Genomic DNA, 21,367 nt, shown 5'->3' on the forward strand with positions numbered 1-21,367 from the left:
CTGATGTTCGTTCTCTCCGTCCCCCAGATGATATGGTAGGATGCACCCGTATGACGGGGGTAGGCCTGGAGTTCTTCCGGGACCCTAGAGTCGCCCCTCTCCCACAACTGCCTCCGTTGTCTGCTTAGGTGATTTGTGTGAGACAGCCAACCTATAATTGGCTGTCCGGCCGTAGTTTGCAGTAGTACTTAGAGTTTCTTACTTGCTCGGCGTTCCGGCCACCGACTGTTTGCGCCTCAGAAGGATGTTGCCTCGGTCTAACAGCACGACTCCTTCTGGTCCAAATGCCTCTTTTCTGTATTCCCGTTGTTCACTGGTTAGTTCTGCTCTTAGGAGTCTGCCAGGATCCCATCCCTGACAGGTCCTCTCACTAGCTCTTCCCAGTTACTTCTCTCCCTGTCTTCCTGTCCAACCCCCAGTTTTACCAGAGTGTGAGGAGTGGCCTACTAGATAGAACCACCCCCCCTGGTGGCCGGAGTGTGAAATGTAGTGTGAGTGTTACCTGGTCAGAGAAACTCCTTTAGTGCAATCAGACGTAACATCACTCCCCTTAGTGGCAGAGCGACATTACTGCAACGACCAGGACTCTGGGGCGCTGCACTCCCCCCCGGTTAAATCCAGTACTCCCGGACTGGGAAAACAAGAACAACAATACATGTTAACAGAAAACACACAAAATTTTGAAATAGCATAAACAATTAAACATAACAGTGCTTCCCTTTATGGGAGGTGAGGACTCTTGAACGTTGTGAAAGTTAGGTCATGCACAGTTTATGACTCTCAGTTCAGTGGTTGAAACAGCGGGGACCCCGGGTAAACAAAGGGGTCCCCCTTTTGAAAGTTTTTGAGCAATTCACCGTCCATTACTCTATTGTCCATTTTAAAACCTGTAACAAAAGATATGCACACAAACATTTTTAATTAGATAGCAGCCCTTATTAATACCTCCAAGTTTTGTAGCGGAGGGGAGTTTGGTTCTGAGTGCAGCGTGTGGACCTTCGCAGTGCAGGGGTTGCTATTGGCCTAACAGGGCCCGCTATGCTTGCTACCGCTGGTGTAGTGCACTGTCTTCTAGCTACACTTCTAGTGAGTCTGGGTAGCACTGGCAGGTTGGGGCTCTCAGAGCTGCTGCTATCAACAGTGGGTACAGCAGATTCACCGATAGCAGAGGGAGGATTTGCCGGTTCAACGGTTGGCATGGCATCTTCAGGTAGGGCTTGTTGAGGTTGCGGGGCCGGATGATCTGGTACCACCATTGCTTCTGGTGGGTCCGGCTGTTGAAACATTAGAACAGGTACCACGATGGCCTGATTTATCTGAGTCCAGGACTGGGGAAAGTCACCAAGGACGGTATGGATCATCTTCTCCTTTTCCACCGGCCGGGAGATTCCTGGGGCCGTGTCCCTCTCTCTCAACTTATCGGGGCAGACCTTAAGGTGATCCCTGGATACCGCTGTCGAGGTCTCCCCTCTGTCCTTGCTGATGAGACAGACCTTCGTGTTGTCGAAATCGGATGGCAGGATGGTATACGGTTCCGCTTCCCATTGGTCATTGAGCTTGTGTAGTCTCCTCTTTCGTTTAAGTACTTGCTCACCAGGTGACAGGGGAATCGCAGGAGCGTGCTGGTTGTAGTCCCTTTCTTGTTTTTGCCTAGCCTGGGCGAGACTTCTTTCCACGCACTCCTGTACTTTGCGGTACCTTTGCTGCCTTTCTGTATCCCAATCTTCATCCGGCGAGGTATCTTCGGGGACTAGGACCCCCATGTCCAGATCAACGGGTAACTGGCTAGGCCTTCCCCTCATTAGGTACGCTGGAGAACAGTTGGTGGAATTTACTGGGATGTGATTGTAGATATCCACCAAGTCAGGCAACTTTGTCGGCCACAGGTTCCGTTCCTCTACGGGCAAGGTCTTCAATAAGTCGATCACCACCTGGTTCATCTTTTCACACATCCCATTGGTTTGAGGATGGTACGGCGTGGTTCGGATCTTCTTACACCCGTACAGTTGGCAGAACTCTTGGAACACTTCTGCTTCGAATGCTGGTCCCTGATCGGTCAGTACCTTCTCTGGGTAGCCATGGGGCCTACAAAAGTACTGCTGGAAGGCCTTGGCGGCAGTCCTGGCCGTTAGATCCTTGACAGGTACAACCACCAAAAATCTGGAGTAGTGATCTACGATGGTAAGAGCGTAGATATAGCCTGACCGGCTAGGTGTCAACTTCACATGATCCAGCGCGACCAGTTCGAGCGGCCGTTTGGTGATGATAGGCTGCAGGGGAGCCCGTCGGCTGCCACGGTCCTTCCTGCGTAGGCTACATGGACCGCACTCCCGACACCACTTCTCAATGGCTCTCTTCATGCCAATCCAATAGAACCTCCCTCGGAGTAGCCTCTCTAGCTTCCTCCATCCGAAGTGTCCGGCTCCATCGTGGTAGGCTCCCAGAACCATGGGCGCATCTCGCATTGGCACCACTATCTGCCACACCTATTCATGAGTACGTGGGTCGATGCTCCTCCTGCACAGCTTGCCATCATGGATAAACAATTTGCTTCTCCCTTTCCACAGCTGTTGGGTTTCCTGTGGATCATCTGGGCCGGGATGCAACCCTGCCTGCGTCAAGAGCTCTTTCACCCGACGGACCGCGGGGTCACCATCCTGGGTTTCTGCCCACCCGTGATGGGGCAGGGGATTCTGCGTGGCATCCGGTTGGTTCCTGCGCCTGTTCTTCACATGATGAGAGTTCTGAGTGGCTTTGGGGCGATGGAATGCAGGTAGCTCCACCTCTTCAAGTGCCTCCGGGTCTTCTCCCGTTTCTGGCAAATTGGGCATTCGGGACAAGGCATCGGCATTGGCATTCTTGTGTCCTGCCCGGTACTTGATGGTGAAATCGTAGTTAGACAGCCGGGCCATCCACCGCTGTTCCAAGGCCCCGAGTTTGGCAGTATCCAGATGCGTTAGCGGATCGTTATCCGTGAAGACGGTGAATTTCGCGGAGGCCAGGTAGTGTTTGAACCTCTCTGTTACTGCCCAGACGATGGCAAGGAATTCCAGCTTAAAGGAACTGTAGTTGTCAGGGTTTCTTTCCGTGGGACGGAGTTTCCTGCTGGCGTAAGCGATCACCCTTTCTTTGCCTTTCTGGACGTGGGACAGCACGGCTCCCAATCCCACATTGCTGGCATCTGTGTACAGCACAAACGGTTGGTCGTATTCGGGGTAAGCCAGTACCTCTTCTCCCGTCAGTGCCGACTTCATACAAGCGAAGGATCCCTCCAGCTCCTCGTTCCAATCAAAGGGGGTGTTCCTCCCCTTGGTCTTCTTTGGTTGGCCCACCAACAGGTTTTGCAAGGGTGCGGCCTTCTTAGTAAAGTCCTTAATGAACCTCCGGTAATAGCCTACCAGCCCGAGGAACTGCCGGACTTCGTGAAGGTCACTGGGCCTTGGCCAGTCCTTGATCACCGTGACCTTGTCGGGGTCTGGGGCCACTCCCTCAGCGCTCACCACATGGCCCAGGTACTGCACTTTAGGTTTCAGCAGATGACACTTGGACGGTTTCACCTTTAAGCCGAAGTTGGACAGGGCTTCAAACACCTGGGCCAGGTGCTTCAGATGGTCTTCGTAGGTCTTAGAGAAGACAATGACATCATCCAAATACAGCAGCACGGTTTCGAAGTTCATGTGTCCCAGGCAGCACTCCATCATCCTCTGGAACGTCCCGGGAGCATTGCACAATCCGAAGGGCATGTAATTGAATTCGCAGAGACCCATTGGTGTCGTGAAGGCCGTCTTCTCTTTGTCCGCCTCCGCTACAGGAACCTGCCAGTACCCACTGGTGAGATCTAAGGTAGAGAAGTAGTTAGCAGATTTTAAGGCAGCCAGAGACTCCTCTATCCTGGGCAGTGGGTATGCGTCCTTATGTGTAATGCGATTCAACTGCCTGTAATCAACACACATCCTCATTGCACCATCTTTCTTTTTAACAAGGACTAAGGGAGCTGCCCAGGGGCTACAGCTGTCTCTCACCACCCCAGCCTCCTTCATTTCCCGCAACATGTCCTTGGCACACTGGTAATGAGCTGGGGGTACAGGGCGATATCTCTCTTTTATGGGTCGGTGATCTCCCGTGGGGATATGATGTTGGATCCCTTTCACCTGCCCAAAATCTAAGGGGTGTTTGCTGAATACCTGCTCGTACTCGTGTACCACCCTGTAGGCCCCCTGTTTTTGATGGGATGGGGTAGAGTCAGTGCCCACATGCAATTCCCGACACCAATCTTTCGAGTGCTCTGCAGAACCGTTGTCCTCCGCCACGTTTGACGGGACCAAGGGTTCAGGTGTCTGTATCACACTATTATTAACAGTGAACAATTTGGCGAGCGTGGCATACTTGGTGAGGTGAACCTCTTCCTCCTCACAATTGAGGACACGTACGGGCACTCTCCCCTGGCGAACGTCGACCACCCCCCGGGCTGTCAGAATAGTAGGCCTATTGTCTGAATATACGGGTTCTACCAAGGCCTGGTAGTCCTTTCCCCTGAGGCCTATGGCTGCCCGACACCATATTAACATTTCACTCCTGGGGGGTATCGCAATGGGGTTTGAATCACTCACGGTGACACGACCAATCTCACCACCAGTCAGCTCTACCTGCTGTCTCTGCATCAGAGCTCTGATTTCCTTCTGCAGGGCACGTTGCTCACTGTGGCCAGCGGTTTCTGCCACCTGTTGCAACAAAACAATAACTTCTGCAAGACAATTTTCTATAACATTAGTACCAAGAGTCATCATGGGATTACATTCTCGACGATCAATATCAGCAATCACAATCCCTTGGGCTTTCAATTCCACCCGCCCCACCTTGATGGTGACCTCCTTATACCCCACTTGTGGCAACGGCTGACCATTACTGGCTATTAAGGTGAAATCATCGTCAGGGCCACGAGTAATATCGGTGTCCTCCCAATACCGTTTATAAAGCACGTAAGGTATAGTCGTCACCTGAGAACCGGTGTCCAGCAAAGCGTTCAAGGGGATTCCATCAACCACTACAGGGAGAACTGGTCGTCCTCCAATGTACTTGGTTCTCCAATGCTGCGGGCCTGACCGTCCTACTCCTGGGGGTTGGCCCTTTGCCCCAGGGGTTGCTCGTTTAAAGCACAGTACCTTGCAAGGTGGCCCACCTGGTGACAGTGGCGGCAGATGGGTCGTCCGTCCTGGCGGAAGCGATCGTCGTTCCGGCCTCTGGTCGGCGGAGTCCTCCTCTGTCGCATCCAAGGGACATCCTCTGGTCTGGAGGCCAACTGGATCTTCTCCTTGGGGGCCTCCTGTAGGGACTGCACCGTCCGGGCCAGGGCAGCAACGCTCTTGGTTAGCTCCTGCATCTGGAGGCGAAGTCCTGCAGGGGAGTCGTCCTCTAGGCTCTGGGCATCGGCCTCGGCGGCGACTGGGGCATCCGACGCCACCTCCTGGTGGTATGTGAGAGCGGGACGCCGGGGAGGTGCTGCACGGCTGGGCTGTCGCTCCTGCAATGCCTGGATAGCTTTATCTTTGAATTGCGCAAAAGTCAAGTCTGGATTTTGCATGGCCAGGGAGTGCAATTGGCCCCGCTGGTGACTGCACAGGAGCCCCTCAATGAACCGCTCCTTCAGGAGTTTATCCTCATCCTACATGCTGCCGGGGTCACTCTGCTTAATGGCCCGCATCGCCTCCTGGAGATTAAGGGCATAGTCCCGTAAGCTATCCTGCGGTCTCTGTTTGCATCCATAGAAAGTCAGTTTAATTTCTGTAGCAGTGCGAGTATCGAAGGTGGCTTTAAGCTTTGCAAAAATCTGCTGTGCAGTTCCCTTATCCTCGGCGGGCCAGGACTTCAATTCTCTCAGAGCCGCCCCAAAGAGTTGGCCGGTTATCATATGAACCTTCTGAGGCTCTGTCGGGATAGAACTCGAGCAGGCTGCAGAGCCCTTCCTTAAAGTCAGTGAAAGTATGCGACTCCCCAGAGTATCGTGGGAACCAGGCCGCTCAATGACTGTGAGAGGAGAAGGAAATGACATACGTAGTATGAAACAAGATTTAGCAAAGGAGGCCACTTCTAGCTAGATAGATAGTACAGGATAGAACACTGTGCGGTCAGTAATAAAAACTAGAAAAAGTCCACTGCAGAGATATGCAAAAATCTCCACACCTGACTAAAGGTGTGGAGGGCAAAATCTGCAGCCCAGAGCTTCCAGCTTAGCTGAATAGATCCATACTGATAAACTGGACAAATGAGCAAAACATAGAATGTGCTGAACAATAAAGTCCACAACAAGTGGACTGCAAAAGGACAAGCAAGGACTTATCTTTGCTGAACTGGACAGAGTGTCAAGGAAATCCAAAAGAGCAGTGGCTCCAAGCAGGAACAATTGACAACTGGCATTGATTGAGGGATAAGGCCAGACGAAAATAGCCGAGCCAGAAAGACGATCAGTGGAAGCAGCTGCTGATGCTAAATCCAAGAAGCAGCTATACCACTCAAAACCACAGGAGGGAGCCCAAGAGCAGAATTCAAAAAAGTGCTACTTACAACCACCGGAGGGAGCCCAAGAGCGGAATTCACAACAGTACCCCCCCCTTGAGGAGGGGTCACCGAACCCTCACCAGAGCCCCCAGGCCGATCAGGATGAGCCAAGTGAAAAGCACAAACCAAATCGGCAGCATGGACATCGGAGGCAACCACCCAAGAATTATCCTCCTGGCCATAACCCTTCCACTTGACAAGATACTGAAGCCTCCGCCTCGAAAAACGAGAATCCAAAATTTTCTCAACCACATATTCCAACTCCCCCTCAACCAACACCGGGGCAGGAGGATCAACAGAGGGAACAACGGGCACCACATATCTCCGCAACAAAGATCTATGGAAAACATTGTGGATGGCAAAAGAGGCTGGAAGGGCCAAACGAAAAGACACTGGATTGATAATCTCAGAAATCTTATAAGGACCAATAAACCGAGGCTTGAACTTGGGGGAAGAAACCTTCATAGGAACATGACGAGAAGATAACCAGACTAAATCCCCCACACGAAGCCGAGGACCAACACACCGACGGCGGTTAGCAAAACGCTGAGCCTTTTCCTGAGACAACGTCAAATTGTCTACCACATGAGTCCAAATCTGCTGTAACCTGTCCATCACCGAATCTACACCAGGACAATCAGAAGGCTCAACCTGCCCTGAAGAAAAACGAGGATGGAAACCAAAATTACAAAAAAAAGGTGAAACCAAAGTAGCCGAACTGGCCCGATTATTAAGGGCAAACTCGGCCAACGGCAAGAAAGCCACCCAATCATCCTGATCAGCAGACACAAAGCATCTCAAATAGGTTTCCAAGGTTTGATTGGTTCGCTCAGTTTGGCCATTTGTCTGAGGATGGAACGCCGAAGAAAAAGACAAATTAATGCCCATCCTAGCACAAAAGGCCCGCCAAAACCTGGAAACAAACTGGGAACCTCTGTCAGACACAATATTTTCCGGAATGTCATGCAAACGAACCACATGCTGAAAGAACAATGGAACCAAATCAGAAGAGGAAGGCAATTTAGGCAAAGGTACCAAATGGACCATTTTAGAGAACCGGTCACAAACCACCCAGATAATAGACATCCTCTGGGACACAGGAAGATCCAAAATAAAATCCATGGAAATATGCGTCCAGGGCCTCTCAGGGACAGGCAAAGGCAAAAGCAACCCACTAGCGCGGGAACAGCAAGGCTTAGCCCGGGCACAAGTCCCACAGGACTGCACAAAAGAACGAACATCCCGCGACAAGGAAGGCCACCAAAAGGACCTAGCCACCAAATCTCTGGTACCAAAAATCCCAGGATGACCGGCCAACACCGAACAATGAACCTCAGAAATTACCTTACTTGTCCATCTATCAGGAACAAACAGCTTCCCCACAGGACAGCGGTCAGGTATATCAGCCTGAAATTCCTGAAGCACCCGCCGTAAATCAGGGGAGATGGCAGAAAGAATCACCCCTTCCCTAAGAATGCCAACCGGCTCAAGAACTCCAGGAGAATCAGGCAAAAAACTCCTAGAGAGGGCATCCGCTTTAACATTCTTAGATCCCGGAAGATATGAAACCACAAAATCGAAACGGGAGAAAAACAGGGACCATCGAGCCTGTCTAGGGTTCAGCCGCTTGGCCGACTCGAGGTAAATCAAATTCTTATGATCGGCCAAGACCACAACGCAGTGCTTGGCTCCATCAAGCCAATGTCGCCACTCCTCAAATGCCCACTTCATAGCCAACAACTCCCGATTGCCAACATCATAATTGCGTTCCGCAGGCGAAAACTTTCGGGAAAAGAAGGCACATGGTTTCATCAAGGAACCATCAGAATTCCTCTGTGACAAAACGACCCCTGCCCCAATCTCAGAAGCGTCAACCTCAACCTGAAAAGGAAGAGACACATCCGGCTGACGCAAGACAGGGGCAGAAGTAAATCAGCGCTTAAGCTCCTGAAAGGCCTCAACAGCCTCAGAGGACCAATTTGTCACATCAGCGCCTTTCTTCGTCAAATCGGTCAGGGGCTTAACCACACTAGAGAAGTTGGCAATGAAACGGCGATAAAAATTAGCAAAGCCCAAAAATTTCTGAAGGCTATTCACAGATGTGGGTTGAATCCAGTCATGAATGGCTTGGACCTTAACAGGATCCATTTCTATAGACAAAGGAGAAAAAATAAACCCCAAAAAAGAGACCTTCTGAACTCCAAATAGGCACTTAGACCCCTTCACAAATAGAGCATTATCACGAAGGATCTGGAATACCATCCTGACCTGCTTCACATGAGACTCCCAATCATTGGAAAAAATCAAAATATCATCCAAATACACAATCAAGAATTTATCAAGATAATTGCGGAAAATGTCATGCATGAAGGACTGAAATACAGAAGGAGCATTAGAAAGCCCGAAAGGCATCACCAGGTATTCAAAATGGCCTTCGGGCGTATTAAATGCAGTTTTCCATTCGTCACCCTGTTTAATACGAACAAGATTATATGCCCCTCGAAGGTCAATCTTGGTAAACCAACTAGCCCCCTTAATCCGAGCAAACAAATCAGAGAGCAAAGGAAAAGGGTATTGGAATTTGACCGTGATCTTATTAAGGAGGTGATAATCAATACAGGGTCTCAAGGAGCCATCCTTCTTGGCAACAAAAAAGAATCCCGCTCCCAATGGTGACGAAGACGGCCGAATATGCCCCTTCTCCAAGGACTCCTTAACATAGCTCCGCATAGCGGTATGTTCTGGCACAGACAGGTTGAAAAGTCGGCCCTTAGGGAACTTAGAGCCTGGAATCAAGTCAATAGCACAATCACAGTCCCTATGTGGAGGAAGGGAACTGGACTTGGGCTCATCGAATACATACTGGAAATCTGACAAAAATTCAGGAACATCAGAAGAGGGGGAAGAGGAAATTGACATTAAAGGAACGTCACTATGTACCCCTTGACAACCCCAACTAGTCACAGACATCGATTTCCAATCCAACACTGGATTGTGTACTTGTAACCATGGAAAACCCAGTACAACAACATCATGTAAATTATGCAACACCAGAAAACGACAATCTTCCTGATGTGCTGGAGCCATGCACATAGTCAGCTGAGTCCAATACTGAGGTTTATTCTTGGCCAACGGTGTAGCATCAATACCCCTCAATGGAATAGGGCTCTGCAAAGGCTGCAAAGAAAAACCACAGCGCCTGGCAAATTCTAAGTCCATTAAGTTCAGGGCAGCGCCTGAATCCACAAATGCCATGACAGAGAAAGATGACAATGAGCAAATCAGGGTCACAGACAGGAGAAACTTAGGCTGTACAGTACTAATGGTAACAGATCTAGAGACCCTCTTAATACGCTTAGGGCAATCAGAGATAATATGAGCTGAATCACCACAGTAAAAACACAGCCCATTCTGACGTCTGTATCCCCTCTGTTCCGCTCTAGTCAGAATCCTATCACATTGCATAGGCTCAGGACTCTGTTCAGAGGATGCTGCCATATGGTGCACCACTTTGCGCTCGCGCAGGCGCAGATCAATCTGAATGGCTAGAGACATAGATTTGCTCAGACCAACAGGCGTGGGGAACCCCACCATAACATCTTTAAGGGCTTCAGAAAGACCCTTTCTGAAAATTGCCACCAGAGCGTCCTCATTCCATTTAGTGAGCACAGACCATTTTCTAAATTTCTGGCAGTATAATTCTGCCGCTTCCTGACCCTGGCACAGGGCCAACAAGGTTTTTTCTGCATGATCCACAGAGTTAGGTTCGTCATACAATAATCCGAGCGATTGAAAAAATGCATCTACATTAAGCAATGCTGGATCCCCTGACTCAAGGGAGAATGACCAGTCCTGAGGGTCACCACGCAGCAGAGAAATAACTATTTTAACTTGCTGAGTGGGGTCACCAGAGGAACGGGGTTTCAGAGCAAAAAACAATTTGCAGTTATTTTTAAAGTTCAAAAACTTAGATCTATCCCCGTAAAACAAATCTGGAATAGGAATTCTAGGCTCTAAGGCTGGAGTCTGAACAACAAAATCTTGGATACTCTGAACCACATATCTCCGCAACAATGACCTATGGAACACATTGTGAATGGCAAATGATGCTGGGAGGTTCAAACGAAATGACACAGGGTTGAGGACTTCCAAAATCTTATAAGGACCGATGAAACGAGGCTTGAACTTAGGAGAGGAAACCTTCATCGGAACATAACGAGAAGACAACCACACCAAATCCCCCAGACGAAGTCGGGGACCCACACAGCGATGGCGGTTAGCAAAGCGCTGAGCCTTCTCTTGTGACAACGTCAAATTGTCCACCACGTGGTTCCAAATCTGCTGCAACCTATCCACCACAGAATCCACCCCAGGACAGTCAGAAGGCTCAACCTGACCTGAGGAAAAACGAGGACGAAAACCAGAATTGCAAAAAAAAGGCGAAACCAAAGTAGCAGAACTAGCCCGATTATTGAGGGCGAACTCAGCCAATGGCAAAAAAGTCACCCAGTCATCCTGATCAGCAGAAACAAAACATCTCAGATAAGTCTCCAAGGTCTGATTAGTACGTTCGGTTTGGCCATTTGTCTGAGGATGGAAGGCCGATGAAAAAGACAATTCAATGCCCATCTTAGCACAAAAGGACCGCCAAAATCTGGACACAAACTGGGATCCTCTATCAGACACAATATTCTCAGGAATACCATGCAAACGAACCACATTCTGAAAAAACAGTGGAACCAAATCAGAGGAGGAAGGCAGATTAGGCAAGGGCACCAAATGGACCATTTTAGAAAAACGATCACAAACCACCCAGATAACAGACATCTTCTGAGAGACTGGAAGATCCGAAATAAAATCCATGGAAATATGCGTCCAGGGCCTCTTCGGGACAGGCAAAGGCAAAAGCAAACCACTGGCACGAGAACAGCAAGGCTTGGCCCGAGCACAAATCCCACAGGACTGCACAAAGGAACGCACATCCCGCGACAAGGAAGGCCACCAAAAGGACCTAGCCACCAAATCCCTGGTACCAAAAATCCCAGGGTGACCTGCCAACACCGAAGAATGAACCTCGGAAATGACTCTACTGGTCCATCTATCCAGGACAAACAATCTCTCCGGTGGACAACGATCAGGTCTATTGGCCTGAAATTCCTGCAGTACCCGTCGTAAATCAGGGGAGATGGCAGACAAAATCACCCCTTCTCTGAGGACACCAGCCGGTTCAGAAACTCCCGGAGAGTCAGGCACAAAGCTTCTAGAAAGAGCATCAGCCTTCACGTTCTTCGAACCCGGAAGGTATGAAACCACGAAATTGAAACGGGAGAAAAACAGCGACCATCGAGCCGGTCTAGGATTTAGCCGTTTAGCAGACTCGAGATAAGTCAAATTCTTGTGATCAGTCAAGACCACCACACGATGTTTGGCTCCCTCAAGCCAATGTCGCCACTCCTCAAATGCCCACTTCATTGCCAACAACTCCCGATTACCAACATCATAATTCCGCTCGGCAGGCGAAAACTTTCTTGAAAAGAAAGCACATGGCCTCATCACAGAGCCATCAGAGTTTCTCTGTGACAAGACAGCCCCTGCTCCAATCTCAGAAGCATCAACCTCGACCTGGAATGGTAGAGAGACATCCGGCTGACGCAAGACAGGAGCTGAAGAGAACCGACGTTTGAGCTCCTGAAAGGCCTCCACGGCCGCAGGAGACCAATTCGTCACATCAGAACCCTTCTTAGTCAAATCCGTCAAAGGCTTAACCACACTGGAAAAATTAGTGATAAAGCGACGGTAAAAATTAGCAAAACCCAAGAACTTCTGAAGACTTTTTACCGATGTAGGTTGAGTCCAGTCATGAATAGCCTGGACCTTGACTGGATCCATCTCAATGGTAGAAGGAGAAAAAATAAAGCCCAAAAAGGAAACCTTCTGGACTCCGAAGAGACATTTAGAGCCCTTCACAAACAAGGCATTGGCTCGCAGGACCCGAAATACCATCCGGACCTGCTTCACATGAGATTCCCAATCATCAGAAAAGACCAAAATATCATCCAGGTATACAATCATAAACCTATCCAGATACTCTCGGAAGATGTCGTGCATGAAGGACTGGAACACAGAAGGGGCATTAGAAAGCCCAAAAGGCATCACCAAGTACTCAAAATGGCCTTCGGGCGTATTAAATGCTGTTTTCCATTCATCGCCCTGCTTTATACGCACAAGATTATACGCTCCACGAAGATCTATCTTGGTAAACCAACTGGCCCCCCTAATCCGAGCTAACAGATCGGACAACAGTGGCAAAGGATACTGAAATTTGACCGTGATGTTATTTAGAAGGCGATAATCTATACAGGGTCTTAGAGAACCATCCTTCTTGGCCACAAAAAAGAACCCCGCACCCAAAGGGGACGAGGACGGGCGAATATGCCCCTTCTCCAAAGACTCCTTGATATAATTCCGCATAGCGGCATGTTCTGGTACAGACAAATTAAAAAGTCGTCCCTTAGGGAACTTACTACCAGGAATCAAATTTATGGCGCAATCACAATCCCTATGAGGAGGTAGGGCACTGGACTTGGGCTCATCAAATACATCCTGGTAGTCCGACAAAAATTCAGGGACTTCAGAAGGAGTAGAAGAAGCAATTGACACCAAAGGAGCATCGCCATGAATCCCCTGGCAACCCCAACTTGACACAGACATTGCTTTCCAATCCAGGACTGGATTATGAGCCTGCAGCCATGGCAGACCCAACACGACAACATCATGCAAATTATGTAACACAAGAAAGCGAATCACCTCCTGATGTGCAGGAGTCATGCACATAGTCATTTGAGCCCAGTACTGAGGTTTATTCTTGGCCAATGGCGTGGCATCAATTCCCTTTAGTGGAATAGGGAATTGCAAAGGCTCCAAGACAAAACCACAGCGCCTGGCAAAAGACAAATCCATCAAATTCAGGGCGGCACCTGAATCCACAAAAGCCATAACTGAGTAGGATGACAGAGAGCAAATTAAAGTAACAGACAAAATGAATTTAGGTTGTACAGTACCAATGGTGACAGACCTAGCGAAGTTTTTTGTGCGCTTAGAACAATCTGAGATAACATGAGCAGAATCACCACAGTAAAAGCACAACCCATTCTGACGTCTGTGATTTTGCCGTTCAATTCTGGTCAGAATCCTGTCACATTGCATAGACTCAGGCTTCTGCTCAGAAAATACCGCCAGATGGTGCACTGGTTTGCGCTCCCGCAAACGCCGATCAATCTGAATGGCCAAAGACATTGACTCACTCAGACCCGCAGGTGTGGGGAACCCCACCATAACATCCTTAATGGCTTCAGAAAGACCCTTTCTGAAAATTACTGCCAGGGCACACTCATTCCATTGAGTGAGCACAGGCCATTTCCTAAACTTCTGACAGTAAACCTCTGCTTCATCCTGACCCTGACACAAAGCCAGCAAGATTTTCTCTGCCTGATCCACAGAATTAGGTTCATCATCAAGCAAAACCCAGCGCCAGAAAAAACGCATCTACATTACGCAATGCAGGATCTCCTGGCGCCAGGGCGAATGCCCAGTCTTGAGGGTCGCCACGCAACAAAGAAATAATAATTTTAACTTGCTCAACCGGATCACCAGAGGAACGAGGTCTCAGAGAAAGAAATAATTTGCAATTATTTTTAAAGTTCAAAAACCTAGATCTGTCTCCGGAGAACAACTCAGGAATAGGTATCTTAGGCTCTGACATAGGACTGCGAACTACATAATCCTGAATGTCTTGTACTCTAGCAGTGAGATGATCCACACTAGAAGACAGACTCTGAAGGTCCATAGCTGCAGCTGAATTCTGAACCACCCAGAGATTAAAGGGAGGAGAGAGGCAAGACGCACTGCAGAAAAAAAAAAAAAAATGAACTCAGGATTTCTCTTATCCCTCTTTTGCGATGCATTAACTCTTTACTGGCCTGCTGTACTGTTATGATCCGGTGGTAGGATCACCAAACTGACCTGATAGGTAAACCAGAATATTAGGACGAGCTCTGGGGATGTGGAAACTATACTGAACGCAACACTGAACCTATCCAATACACACTAAAGGCAGCCGTGGAGCGTTACCTAAAAACCTAGACGCCTTGTCACAGCCTGAGGAACTAACTACCCCTAGAGAGAAAGCCAAGCCTCACTTGCCTCAGAGAAATGACCCCAAAGTTTAGACAGCCCCCACAAATAATAACGGTGAGTTAAGGGGAAAATACAAACGTATTAATGAAAAACAGGTTTAAGCAAATGAGGCCCGCTAAAGCTAAATAGACTGAAGATAGCAAGGGATCTGTGCGGTCAGTACAAAAACTATCCACGCAGAAAATACAAGAACCCCCACACCGACTCACGATGTGAGGGGCGCACTCTGCACCCCAGAACTTCCAGCAAGCAAAAAATCACATATAAGCAAGCTGGACTGAACTCATCATATAATGAAACATATTTTCAAGAGAAAAATGAGCAAACATGAACTAGCAAGACTTAGCTTCTCCGGATGGAGACAGGTCACAAGGAAGTCCAGAGAGATCAGAACCAGTACTGAATACAACGACAGCAGGCAACAAACAAAGGTGCAGGTGGAGTTAAATAGGAACCAGCAAAGCAGGAAATGAGGCAGCTGAGCCCATCTCCAGACCCACAGTATAGCTAAAGGCCACCAGAGGGAGCCCAGACGGAATTCACAACAGAGGAGGCAATTGACATCAAAGGAACGTCACCATGAACCCCCTGACAACCCCAACTAGTCACAGACATAGATTTCCAATCTAATACCGGATTATGCACCTGTAACCATGGGAAACCCAGCACAATAGCATCATGCAAATTATGCAACACCAGAAAATGACAATCTTCCTGATGGGCTGGCGCCATGCACATGGTCAGCTGTATCCAAAACTGAGGTTTATTTTTAACCAATGGTGTAGCATCAATGCCCCTCAAAGGAATAGGACTCTGCAAAGGCTGCAAGGGGAAACCACAATGTCTGGCAAATTCTAAGTCCATTAAGTTTAGAGCGGCGCCTGAATCCACAAATGCCATGACAGAAAATGACGATAATGAGCAGATCAGGGTCACAGATAACAGAAATTTAGGTTGTACAGTACTGATGGTAACAGAATTAGCGATTCTCTTGGTACGCTTAGGGCAATCAGAAACAACATGAGCAGAATCGCCGCAGTAAAAACACAACCTATTCTGACGTCTGAATCCTTGTCGTTCAGCTCTAGACACAATCCTATCACACTGCATAGGCTCAGGACTCCGCTCGGAAGACAATGCCATAGTGTGCACAACTCTGCGCTCGCGCAAGCGCCGATCAATCTGAATGGCCAGAGACATAGAATCACTCAGACCAGCAGGCGTGGGGAACCCCACCATAACATCTTTAACGGATTCAGAAAGACCCTTTCTGAAAATTGCCGCCAAGGCATCCTCATTCCATTTAGTCAGCACAGACCATTTTCTAAATTTCTGGCAATATGATTCTGCCGCTTCTTGACCCTGACACAGGGCCAACAAGGTCTTCTCAGCATGATCCACTGAATTAAGTTCATCATACAATAACCCAAGCGCCTGGAAAAAGGTGTCTACATTAAGCAAAGCCGGATTCCCAGGTTCCAGGGCAAATGCCCAATCCTGGAGGTCACCACGCAGCAGAGATATAACAATTTTAACCTGCTGAATGGGATCACCAGAGGAACGGGGTTTCAGAGCAAAAAACAGTTTACAGTTATTTTTAAAGCTCAAAAATGTGGACCTGTCCCCAAAAAACAAATCAGGAGTTGGAATTCTAGGCTCTAAAACCGGAGTCTGAACGATATAATCGAAAATACCCTGTACTCTAGCAGCAAGTTGATCCACACGAGAAGCCAAAAAAAAATGGCTCAGCACTTTCCTTCCCTTCTTCTGAGATGCGGTTAACTCATTGTTGGCCAGTTGTACTGTTATGATCTGGTGGCCTAGGAGCAGCATGAGACGTACTCTAGAGAAGGTGGTACCTGTACTGACCGCAGACCCTGAACTTAACACCGCATATAGAAGTAGCCGTGGAATGTACCTATCACTCCCTAGACATCTCGACACAGCCGGAGGACTATTTACCCCTAGAGATAGAAAAGGGAAAACTATCTTGTCTCAGAGAAAATCCCCAAAGGATAGACAGCCCCCCACAAATATTGACTGTGAGAGGAGAGGGAAAAAACATACACAGACTGAAATCAGAATTTAGCAAAGGAGGCCACTTCTAGCTAAATAGAAAGGATAGGACAGAGTACTATGCGGTCAGTATTAAAACACTAGAAAATATCCACCACAGAAAATACAAAATCTCCACATCTAACTAAAGATATGGAGGGTATATCTGCATCTCCAGAGATACCAGCTTGGCTAAACAAATCCTTATACAGACCAAGCTGGACAAGTCAAAAACATGGAAAAGAACTGAACAATAAGGCCCACAGCATGTGGACTGCAAAAATCAAGGCCAGAACGTATCTTTGTTGAAATGAACAGCAAAGCAGGAGAGACCAGGCAGGGATGTGAATCCTCCAGGAACAATGGACAACTGGCACTGCCTAAAGGGTCAAGCAAGACTAAATAGCCCAGTCAGAATTGCAAAAAGTGGACACACCTGATGAATGCTGCGATCCAGAGACAGCAGCGCTACCACTTATAACCACCGGAGGGAGCCCAAAAGCAGAATTCACAACACTATACAGCTCTGGCAAAAATTAAGAGACCACCACATCAAATCCCTGTCATGGGCAGCCCAATCTCCAGACCTGAACCCCATTGAAAACCTCTAGAATGTACTCAAGAGGATGATGGATAGTCACAACCCATAAAACAAAGAAGAACTGCTTACATTTTTGCGCCAGAAGCAGTGTGAAAGACTGGTGGAAAGCATGCCAAGACGCATAAAAGCTGTGATTAAAAATCATGGTTATTCCACAAAATATTGATTTCTGAACTCTTCCTGAGTTAAAATATTAGTACTGTTGTTTCTAAATGATTATGAACTTGTTTTCTTTGCATTATTTGAGGTCTGAAAGCACTTTGTGTTTTTTAATTTTGACCATTTCTCCTTTTCAGAAAAAAATACTAAATTTATTGCTTGGAAATTCGGAGACATGTTGTCAGAAGTTTATAGAATAAATTTACAATTTACATTTTACTCAAAAATATACCTATAAAGAGAAAAATCAGACAAACATTTTGCAGTCATCTCTTAATTTTTGCCAGAGCTGTACATGGCTGCTTATTTACTGGTCTAGAGTAGATAGCTCATCACTGAGTTTGCTGTCAGTCTGTCTTCTTCCTTACACTCTTCACTCTGTAAGGCCTTCTTCACATGTCCGTTTTGTATGTCCTTATCCGGTCCGTTTTTTAAGGACCGCAAATACAGACATATGCACACCCATTGTATTCAATGGTGGTGCGCACATGTCAGGTTTTTCACACGCACCACATGTCCATATGAAAAACCTGCAGACGTCAGTTTTTGTGCACAGCATGGACAAAATGCATGTCACACACATGGATTCTGATGACACTTGGATGTCATCCGTGTGACATCAGCATAACACATAACAGCGCCAGGGAAGAAGCAGTACAGTTGGCATTGTTACCTGGCGCCACCTGCCTGCTGAAGGCAGCTCTCGTCATTGTCTCCTGTTTGCAGTGATCTCAGCATGACCAGGAGACAATGATGGGATTTGTACTCAGCAGCAATAATATAGCTCCTGTTTAAAGTAATTATATTAAAAATAAATGGCGTGCTTTCACACACTTTTCCTAACCAACAGATGGATGGCCCGTGGCTTGGGGATGATGTTATTAACCTGGGACAAGGGACAATTCCCCATTAGGTTCCCAGTTTATTAATAACATCTCACAGCTGATTGCTTAGCCTTTTCTGGTGAATTTACGGGGGACCTCCGTAAAAAAAAGACATAGGATGCCTCTAAAAATTTAAACCAGCCAAGGCTAAACAGACAGTTGTGGGATGATATCAATAGCCTGGGAAGGGGTCAGAGATATTGCCCCCCCAAGGCTACCAACATCATCCCTCAGCTGCCCCAGAAATGGTGCATCCATAAGATGCGCCAATTCTGGCGCATAGCCTTGTTCCTTTCCCTTACCCTGTGGCTTTGGCAAGTGGGTTAATAGAGTTGGGGTTAATGTCATCTAGTAATTGAGAGGTGTCTATAAGATGCATTTCCATTACTAACACCATAGTCATATTGTAAATAATCACACAGCAAGAATAAAGTCCTTTATTTGAAGTAAAACACAGTTATACTCACCATATGTCCATGTCATTGAAGCCCTCATCCTCAGTAAAAAAACGAAAAAATAAAAATAAACAACCATATACTCACCTTATGCCCGCGCATTCCATTGAAGCCCTTGTCTCCTGTAAAAAAAGAAAAAGAATAAACCACCATATCCCTCCCCTGTCCAACATAGTGTGTGTCCCACGCCATATTCCATCTCATCGATAACTGCTTTACAACCTGTATGGTGCCAAGATGTGACTGTACAGGCTGATGAGCAGGATACAATGAGGTGCTGCAAGCGCAGCTACAGTGATGAGCGATGATGTCATAGAGTTCACCACCAGTCATTGTAGCTGCGTTCCCACACTTCACTGTGAGCAGAACGAACTGCGGTGAGCTGTTATTAATAGCCTGGGAACCTTGTGGGGTATTGTCCCTTATCCCAGGTCATTAACATCAGCCCCCAAACATGGGTTTTCCCTCCCGTGTGATGGAGGCCTTACAGTGTGGTAATGCTCATCAATGGTATTTATCCCTCACTTTAATCTAAACCTGCCTACAAATTCTCCAAAATCTTTTTCCACAGATGCTGTGTTCATTCTGGATGATGTAGAGATGACAAGAGCACAGCATTATTTACATCCCCTCTTGGTAACTGTTCAGTTCCCTCTAAGCTGTGAAGGTGATTTACTCTTGCAGTGTTGGCCATTTATCTGTTTTATTTGTGTTTGTTTTGTTACATTAGCATTTTATAATGTTATTTTGTTGTGTTTTGTCAAAAAAAGACAAGCCTAATTTCCTTTACCTCCTCCTGCAAGTCAAGGCAATAAAAGACCATGATGGATACTGGTGCAAAATGTGCCACCAGTAAATATATTTGTCACATCGATTGCTTTGCTTGCCCTATAATTGACTGCATTTTCTGGTGCAAATTACAGTAAATGTGTTGGGTGGTGCATGGGCCCCATACTCTTCCTCAAAACTCCATGCACTTTTTACAAAAGTGCCGTGAGCTGGTATGAAAGCTTGAAAAGCCACAATATATGACTTTCATGTGGCATGCACCATTTTTTTTTCTCTAGAAAGTCATTGGTGTAAACACGATAATGAATGTCTCCCAATGTCTTTCCTGAAAGCCCCTAATGATCAAAACTCTTGAAGCCTATAATCTGTCAATTGCAATCTGATGTATTATTACAGAGAAATCCACATTTGTCTTATATGTAAATGAGATGTTAAGATCTATGCGCCAGACATAGATCTCCCCAAGAATCTGCCTCCAGTGCTTACGTTATATGTCACGTTATATGTCTCACATTACCAGTGTGAGACATATAAGGACTGTCAGCCTGATCTCCTAATCTACATGTCTTACACTGGTAACATCTCTTTTCATTTACAATAATCTCTGGAGGCAGATTCTCTGGTAGATTTATGTATGGCCCACAGATCCTTACAACATGAGTTCATGACATGTCACAGATCTCACTGGATTCTGAGAACTGTGGGACATCTTGTGTGGAGGAGCCCATAGAAAGCTTTGGTTTTATGAAGTGCACACTTCTACAACACCTCAGTAATTAGTTGAATGCACCTTGCACTTGATTCTACTGCCAGCAGCAAAGGAAGTGTCCAAGGTCCTAAGATATTGTCAACACATGTGCAAAAAGGATGGTGGCAATTTCATTGAAATACGACTAAGGCTGTGTTCACATTGGCACTGGGTTCTAATTTTGTAAGGTTTAAATTGCAATAGTAGTGTCATCTGTAGTGTTATTCTTGTAAAATAATAATCCTTTCATGTTTTTCTGGTGAATTAGCACTGTTGAACTATGAATGAGGTGGTCAATTGATTGGACTTTGCTATCACCAAACTAACAGCTGCAAAACATTACATATGGAGTCCCTATACTGTTCTGGCAATATGTTGTTGAAGAAATTTACAAGTAATCCCAGAAGAGTTATAGACAATCCAGGAGTCAGCAGTTTCTTATAGAAAATCAGAAGATAAACCACAGCTTCAGCTCTGCACATCTAATAATTATAGAAAATAGTTACATATTGTCTTCTGCATTAAATATATATCAGGAGGGCAACTCCTAATGCAAGATCTGTGACACCCCTGGGGATGTTTATGGCTGGGGACAAGTGAAAGTTATTGTATTTTCTTCTGGTTTAGTCCCAGGAGGTTGCGCTCAGATGTCTGCTGCAGATCATTGACCAAGTGTTTTCATTAGAGCTGCTATTCTTATCTTCAATTCAGGACCTCCATACCGCTAAAACCCTTTTCTGGTGATAAACATGACAAGAAGTAATAAGGAGATATTTCCTGTATAGACAAGTCTGTCCTTCATCCCCACAATCCTGGTGATCCCAGCACTCCGTCACACATAACAGCTCTTTACAAATCTTACTCAATCTCTGTCTAGTGGGAGAGCTGGAATTTTCAAAGTTGTATAATTTCTGTACTTTCTTGC

The 21,367-nt window shown here is 46.9% G+C and overlaps 1 long non-coding RNA gene across 1 annotated transcript; it reads left to right on the forward strand.

The window, feature by feature from the left end:
- The first annotated feature begins 19,270 nt into the window (after nucleotides 1-19,270).
- Nucleotides 19,271-20,911, forward strand: LOC143769214 (uncharacterized). Its single transcript, XR_013214271.1, has 3 exons — nucleotides 19,271-19,399; nucleotides 19,477-19,572; nucleotides 20,711-20,911. It is a non-coding gene; the product is annotated as an uncharacterized LOC143769214 (long non-coding RNA).
- The last annotated feature ends 456 nt before the right edge of the window (nucleotides 20,912-21,367 follow it).

Source organism: Ranitomeya variabilis, chromosome 4 (genome assembly GCF_051348905.1).
Source record: "Ranitomeya variabilis isolate aRanVar5 chromosome 4, aRanVar5.hap1, whole genome shotgun sequence".
Taxonomy (NCBI): Eukaryota; Metazoa; Chordata; class Amphibia; order Anura; family Dendrobatidae; genus Ranitomeya; species Ranitomeya variabilis.